The following is an 8,319-nucleotide window of genomic DNA, read 5'->3' as shown; positions in this document are numbered from 1 at the left end:
TGCTACATAATTTCTTAAAATCTAATACACTAATTTCCTTAAATTCTGAGGAATGATATACAATAAAATTGTTGATCTTAAATATTTGGAAGATAATCCAAAATTTATTCTTAATCAGACATATGACTTGTTCTTTTTTTAAAATAAAGAACTTTTTTTTCAATATTTTGTACTGCCACACTCTGACACAAGAAGTTGTCTCATTCATTATTTTACAAATGTCTATGACTGGACTTCCATCCACAAAGATGTCCCCCAGCTGCTAGAAATCCTTTGATGAGGTAACCTTCAGCTGAGTCCCTTCAGAGATCTCAGCTCAGATCACCATCTTCCAGGTGATAACTCACATACTTTGGTAAAAGTAGAGATATAAATGTTTGGCAATGAAGGAGAAATGTCAGGCTATGTTCGTTCTCAAGTAAGCCTTACGTTCAGTCAAGGCTGTTCTTCAAGCTTTTATCAGAGTTTGAGTTTTGTCAAATTCTCCTTTTTTTCCCACTTGTTTCTGTGGATTGTGATCCCAAGGCCATTACCAAACAACACCAACAACAAAAAGAAACAAACCAAAACACCACCTATTGAGAGTCACCTTCCCAGAAAAAATGACTTGCAGCACATCTATATCGATCCCAAATAATATTTTCTAAATAAGAAAAAGTTCACTGGAAAGGGATGTATATGTAAAAGAGAACACAGAATTATAAGTTGAAAGAAACCAGAGGCAAACTCTGTGAGCTAAATGTTGCTAAAAAATGGCAATGAAGACTCTATTGTTCTACTCTTAATGACAAAAATCCTACAATATGAGTTAGGATACACATTATCTATTAGACACTCCTGGTGGATTTTAAACTAGCACCTTCCTGCAATTTCTCATAATGTAGTTCTTATGTCTACAATACTTTTTCTTTTCCAGATAAACTGATTGAAAGTTTTTAACATTATTGCAATTAAATTAGCACTATATAGATGGATGAACTCAAGTTATTAAGTTCTATTAGGCTAAGGACTTAGGAAATATTACGGTAAGATTCAAGTTTCTCTGTTTACTGGACATTGAGCAGTAAGATTTTGTTAGCAAAAGGGCAAGCTGAGTATGAAAGCATGCAAACTCATCATCACTATAGGATCAATAACCTCATGAATAAATGATGGGAGCACAATAGCAACATCCTCTCTTACAGAAGACAATGTAGTGATTGTTAAATAGATACATTTTAATGGGTTAAATTAAAGTGACAGTCTGCCCTGCCAATTCTTGTGTAACTTTAGGCAAGCTATTTACCTCCTCCGTTTCTCAGAGCTGAAAACTTAAAGAAAAGAACCTCTTATGTACCACTTCACAATCTTGCAGGGCACTTCCTACTTCTACTCCGCTGCTGTGATAAAAATGCTTTGAGAAGATTCTTACCCATACTATCCAACAGCACCTTGCCTTAAGACCAAGTCACATATACCTTTCTTCTTGCCCAGTGAAGTTTTGACTCACCATATGAGACACCAGTGGAAACCAATTTATTCTATACATACTCAACCAAGAAATGAGAGCATTAGTATCAATGGAACCACCCTTGTTCACTGGAGATGGGAATCAATGAATAAATAATTCTTTTTCTTGCTCTCCATGTATATAGTTTTGAGTCTCAGAAAATCTTACAAATTCAAGCACTTATTACTCAAAATGTGTTTTTGTTATTACCTTTCCCCCTCCCAATCTTGTTGCTTGGAATCATATTCTAAAATAAACTTTCTGCATGCAAATTTTGTCTTAGGTTATTGCTTCAAAAAACCCATTGTAAGAGAGCTGTAACCAAGAAGATCCTAGAAAAGAAACCTAAGGATAGGATTTTTGAGCTGGCTCACTAACAAGTTGAGATAATATAAAAGCATAAACATGGATAACTCCTGGTAGGAAGTGGCAGCATTGTGGCAGTGTCACAGTCACTAAAGCTTTCATCTGTACTTCATTTGGACGAAGCATAGGTGAAGGGTAGGGTGCTAGTTACATTATAGTTTTGGGGCTTGGAGGGAAGTGAGATAAAGGCAATTGGCAGCATTGTGAAGTTGGCTAGATTTGTTAATCATAAGTCTTAAGTAAAGATAAAGTGTTAGATCATCTAACCCTTAGGGATAACTGTGAAAGGAAGTTGGTCTCGGTGAAAGTAAGGAAGTCTCACTTCATAGAGGACCAATATCTTGAAAATCAGACTAGGATTAATTAGTAGGGGTGGAAAAGCTGCAAAGCAGATTGAAAATATAATCTAGAGGACTTCTGTGTCAACATCAGCTCCTTTAGAAGGTCATAATAGGTTCCATGAGTTGGAAAGGGAACATATGGCTCAACTTTAGTTCTATAGTTGCAAGAATCTGAGTTCTTCCAATAACCTCCATGAGCTTCCAACATGACCCCAAATCCCAGAGGACAGTGTGATCACTGAAAACTTGCTTTCAGTCCCATGATACCCTAAGCAAAAAAGCCAGACTTGGGACCTACATAACCATGAGCTGATAAATAGGTGCTATCTTAGATCACTGAGTTTGTGATCATTTGTAATGATGACTTGAAGTTCAACATCTTCAAAGAAAATCTGCAGGTAGGCTTAAATACAGTTATGATGACATAATCAAACTTGGATATAAAGATTAATTATAGATAATGAAATTTAGTTGCAATAAATACCTGGCATAGTACTGAGCAAGGATTCAGAAGGCTCATAGAGGTAGGAAAGTTAGAATAGATTTACAGAAGTCACCCAAGACTATGGCTTTTGGAAAGACTCAAAAGACACATCACTAAGACAATAAAGAATTCATTAATGTGGCAAATGCCAGCATTCATCAAAAGCTCAGAAGCAACTGTTTTTATGGGCTTGGTTGATAGTAGGAATTGCTACCATGGAGCTTGTTAATGTCAGCAGAGATGATGAGATTCCAGAATAATAGAGGCCAGGTGGCAGGTCTTAATCATCCAAATCTCAACAGTAATGATTACCACACCAAGCAACAAATCACAATACAATCAGAAAAGCCAGGTGGAGATGCATGCTTGCAATCCCAGCACTCAGGGGGTTGAGGCAGGAAAAATGCAAGTTCCAGGCCGGCTTGGGCTACATAGTGAAACCCTAATCAGAATGCCTCATGCCAAAAGGGCTTGTGGTGATGAATCAAAGACTGCATTAATTGATGTATAACAAAAAAGGAAATAAATACAGCTAAAATATTTAAGCCTAGCAAGGAGGAATCTAACATCAGCTGTTGCAAAGAAAAATATAGCTCTTTCCTCATGTAGCATATCTAGTGAGTTATAAACTAATTTATAAGTTCAGACCCCATCATCATTATTTAGACAAATTCCTGACTGCTTCCCCAGAGGGACTTAGCCATTTAGTAGTGTATCTAGACATTGGAGAAGTGAAATACCAGACTTTATTTAGGAATGTCAATATGGAGTCTAAGATGAAAGTAATGTCAAAGGTCGGCAAAAGCATTCTTAACTTTCAAGTTAGAGTAAGATGCACTTAATTAAATTAACAATGCATGTCAAGAGGAGATTGAAGCATGTGCAGATGTCAGTGTATTCAGAAGGGCCAAGGGGAAAGAGAAAAAGGAAAATTCATACATTTAGATATTTGTTTAGTAAATGATGTTTGAGCACCTACTATTTTCCAGATTAACGTATATGCACTACAGTGACAAACAACAAAAAGGAGTAATAGAATTTACTTGCTAATAGAACTTACATTTTATTGGGAGAGAAAGATGAGTACGCAAATTCACAAACAACAAAAAAAGAAAATATAACAAATTTTCTCCAAAGAGAAATTCCTGAGAGATAGGAAGACATATCTTCATGTCATATGTGTCCTGTTCTATTTTGATCTGAATGGTCTCCTAAAGGAGATGACAATGGTGAAAAACAGAACATGTGAAGGTTTCAAAACTAACATCATGTTAAAGAAACATCCAAACATTCCATTGGACTAGAAGTGAGTGAAGTTGGAGAATTCAGAAAGCATGTAATGTAGAGAGTCATGGGCCAGATCAGAGAGGATTTTTCAGTGACTTCCAATTTCTAAATTGGAAAGGCTTTGGAGGCCATTGGAGACAGTTGAATTTAATTTGTTACAATTAACATTTTTCAAACTACATGGGAAATAGATTTTAATATTAGGACTATGAGGAGAGAGAGGAAGATCTGGAATCAGACAGACTCATATGAAGATCAGTTGCTGCGGTCTCAGTAGACACGGTACCAAATGAACAAAGCAGCATTGGTGGATGCAATGAGAAGCGGTCAGGTTGTGCACTTGAGAATAAACTGCATTTGGGTTCTGAAGCAGGAAGTAAAAAGCATATAGGATCCTAGAATACTGTCCTGAATAACTAGTGAAAATAATTGCAAGGACCCAGTAGAAGGGAGCATATTTGAAGTTACAGATTAGGAGTTAGTTTCCAAATACATTAATATTTAAGTGAAAAATAGACAATTAGATATGGGCATCTAGGGTCAAGGGAGAATCTGGGTTGGTTCTATAAACTGAATGATTATAAACATAGAGGTGTTTATAACATTTATGCCAAGTAGCTTGGATTAAATTATCCAAAATATAAATATGGGTGAAAAGAAATCATAGGAGCACTGAGAAATACCAATAGTTAAATTTCAGAAAGAAGGGGAAAAGTCAATGGAAGAGAAGGAAGAAACAGATTTAGTAGGGAGTACATAGCATAGATGAGCTTTGGGAGTTGGCTTCTACTACCACACTAAGGGATTAGATATGGATTACTAGTGTTGGCATAAGATGTGGGTATAGTTTATCTTTGAGATAGAGTCCCATAATGGCAAGGTACGAAAGGATTGACAGAGATATCAACAACATAGAAATTCAACTAGACTTGCCTACATAGTTTAAAAATTTTTGTAATTCTGTATATGATTTATTCTGAGGCCCTGGCCAATATTCATCAGGGTCTGAGTGATTCCATGAAAACTACAGAAATGTATTTTCTCTGGTTTATGAAGGAAACTTTATTTTTGAATTCATAAAGAGTCTTTATTTTTTTGAAGTATGTCAGAGTGAGTTAATCCTGGTAGCATTTGTCTTTCTTGCAAACAATTCTGTGAAAAAATTACATTGTGCCTTTTCTCAGCAGACAGTTGCAATTGTTGTCAGAGGAAATCAAGACAAACAAAATGTGGTTGCGTGCATTAAGGCAGCATGAAAGAATTCCCACAGTAGCTGTTTGCTAAAGGCAATGTTTTATAGTCTTAATTATAACACCACTGGAAAATCATGGAATGCATATACAAATTCATTTACCTCATTTGTTTTTCACCCTTAGGTACAATATTGTAAACAACTGCATTTGAAATCTGAAACCCAGATTTATTTCACACCAGTATTTATTTATTCCTAGTAAAACATACTTCCCTTCATGCAGTGTGTCATCATAGATAATACCCTGGCAAGCCACAGTTTTAATTTCATTAAATGGCACATATTTTACGGCTCCAAATGTTTGGCACCATTTGTTGCTGAAAAACTTAGTAATAATTGGAAAATGTGAACTTCTGATTACTGGGAGGATATTTTGGTAAAGTAAGTAACTCACTAATAACTACCCCCATAAAAATTAATTCAAATGAACTGAAAGAAAATATACAGGAAAGCCATCACAATGTTTTGCTTTATCATTAAGTGAAACCCTAGTCATCTCTGAGAAGAATATATTCACTTATTTTGAATGGAGCAAAATAAACTGAACAAACATTTTAGGATGTAAGTAATGAAGTCTAACTAGAAAAAGAGACAGATGGATATGGTATATTTTCCATCTCTTAGATCAATATCTCTTTGGAAATATGAAACAATACTAGCATTATATATTAGAATTTGTACTGTCTAGTTTCAACTAAGGTGTAATAGTAGCAAGGATATGAATGCTTTATTGAAAATTTAATGTTTTGGGGTTGGAATTTTTGATCACAAAGAAAAAATAATGATTCTACAACTAGGCCCCAGAGTAAACTTGCAAAGTATATTCTTTTCTATATTTATTCTATATCATATATCTCACAGGAAGTCATAGTTCAGGTACAACCAAAATCTTCTTGAAAAGGTCATGTGACTGGTTACCTCTCAAAGATGTGCTCATATTTTAGCTCCTTATACTTCATTCAATTCTATAATTCATTTTGGGGAGGCATGATGAATTGGTGAAATTATTTTATCATCTATCAACTAAAATTTTTAAAAAGAAAAAAAATGTATAAATTCACTATATGTGTTATGGGAATCTGAGAGACACAGGGCACTAAGGCTTTTCAGGAAGCAATATTTATTAGTGTGCCAGTAGCGGATCAGCAGACCCCAAGAACAAAGGGGTCTCACCTTATATACCTTTGCAAACAGGCTACAGAAGCAGAAAGCAAGGTTTCACCCATAAATGGTTGCATGTAACTCTATTGGCTACTTCACCCCCCAGTACTATGCGACCTCCTTCATGTTTAGATTTTTAGGTTTTATCTCCCTGCTATGCCTTCTGCTCCTCCCTGCTACATTATCAGAAAACAGACTTGTTTGTTTCTTTTTTTGGCCCTCCTCCCTGTTACATTATTCGCTCCCCCCACCCTTTGATTCTGGGACCCACCAAGGTCAAAGAGCATCCTCTTGATTTAGGGGGCTGAATTTTTATAGCATCATTATGTGGGCAGCTGTTTTTCTCTCTGTAGTGGCCTCCATAATGGTCTGGATGTACTGCAATACCAACAGGCAGGGTAACATCAAACATGCTCCCAAGACAAGACCCATTGCCCCACTTTTCATGACAAATGTAGCCTGTATTGTTTTTTGTTTTTTTTAAGTCTGGGACTTTTAGTATCACTTACTGGGTACCTTGCAAACATGGGGAGTAACTCTATTGGCTACTTCATCCCCAGTGCTACGAGACCTTCTTCATATTTAGATTTTTAAGTTTTATCTCCCTGCTATGTTACCTCCTCCCCCCTGCTACATTATCAGAGCACAGACTTGTTTGTTTCTTTTTTTGGCCCTCCTCCCTGCTACATATGAGGTTTTAAATTTATTTATGTTTTGAGACAGGATCTCACTATGGACCACAGTTAAGCCTGAAACTTATGATCCTCTTGACTCTGCCTCCCACGTTCTGGGATTACAGATGTGTGCCACCATGCCTGATGATAAACATGTTTTTAAACAATGATTAGAAGGAGGAATTGTATAATCTGAGAATTTAGAAATGCCTCACAACTCCACAGAACTGACCTACCAAGGAAGCTGCTACCTTTGAAGCCATCACTAAAACTACTGAGACATCACACTGCTGTGCTTACATGACAAACAGAGGAAGTCAGAGATGGAAGTCACCACTTACACAATTGTTTCCCTACACATCCCCCAACACACAAAACCAGTTCCCAACCAGGAGCAGGATAACTGCCCAGTACAGGGAGGAAGCTGGAGAGGGGAAACTGGAATATTGCTGCAGAAAACGTTATCGTCATCATGTTACCTGTCAGCCAAAAATCACTCAAAAGGGAAAGAAAAAAAACTCATTCCAGCTTGGGTTTTCCAAATTTCATATTGGTGTGTCTTTCTTTGGGAATTCATTATCAGCAGCATGGCCATAACACTGAGAAAGTTCCAGAGTTGTGAAAGGTAGGAAGCTCTCAGTCTGTTTTCCAATGACTGAGTCAGGGCTGTGCTCACCAGAGAGGATCTGCAGTCTGCTTTGGTCTTTGTTTCTGACAGTCTAGACTTTAAATTCTTACTTATTTTCTATGCTTCATTCTCAAGACTGCTCAGAGACACTGCAAGTGGTTCAGATCGCTTGATAAATGTCTGCCTTTTTAAAATCAAAAAAATGTGGCTATGGTTTTTATGCTGGTAACTAAATCTTCTGATTAGTACAGAACTAGATAAAGAAACCCAGGGAAAGATCTGAAGGCATGCTCCCCCTCCTCCCCCTGCCAGGCCCCAGTTTCACAGATGTGTTAGTGTGGTATGCTGTAACCCTGAGGTAGTGTGATAAGTTGTGACTTTGTGCTAGTATGATATGTTGTAAACTCCTAGCGAGAAGCTTTTGTTGTTCCTACTTGCTTGCTTCTGCATTCTAAGGCATAAAAACCCCACAGCCTTGAGCTGCGGGGCCGGTGCCATTTTTGGAGGGATTCAGGGTGCTGGCCCACTAGCACAATAAATCTTCCTTTTCTCCAGCCACCTGGGTTTGAGTCTTGTTCTCGCTTGTCTGACATTCTTCCCTCAACAGATAAAATCAGAATACAGGTGCACAAGCTTT

Source organism: Castor canadensis, chromosome 9 (assembly GCF_047511655.1).
Source record: "Castor canadensis chromosome 9, mCasCan1.hap1v2, whole genome shotgun sequence".
In the NCBI taxonomy this organism is placed as follows: domain Eukaryota; kingdom Metazoa; phylum Chordata; class Mammalia; order Rodentia; family Castoridae; genus Castor; species Castor canadensis.
The sequence above is the reverse complement of the archived record's forward strand: the minus strand, read 5'-3'. Positions refer to the sequence as shown.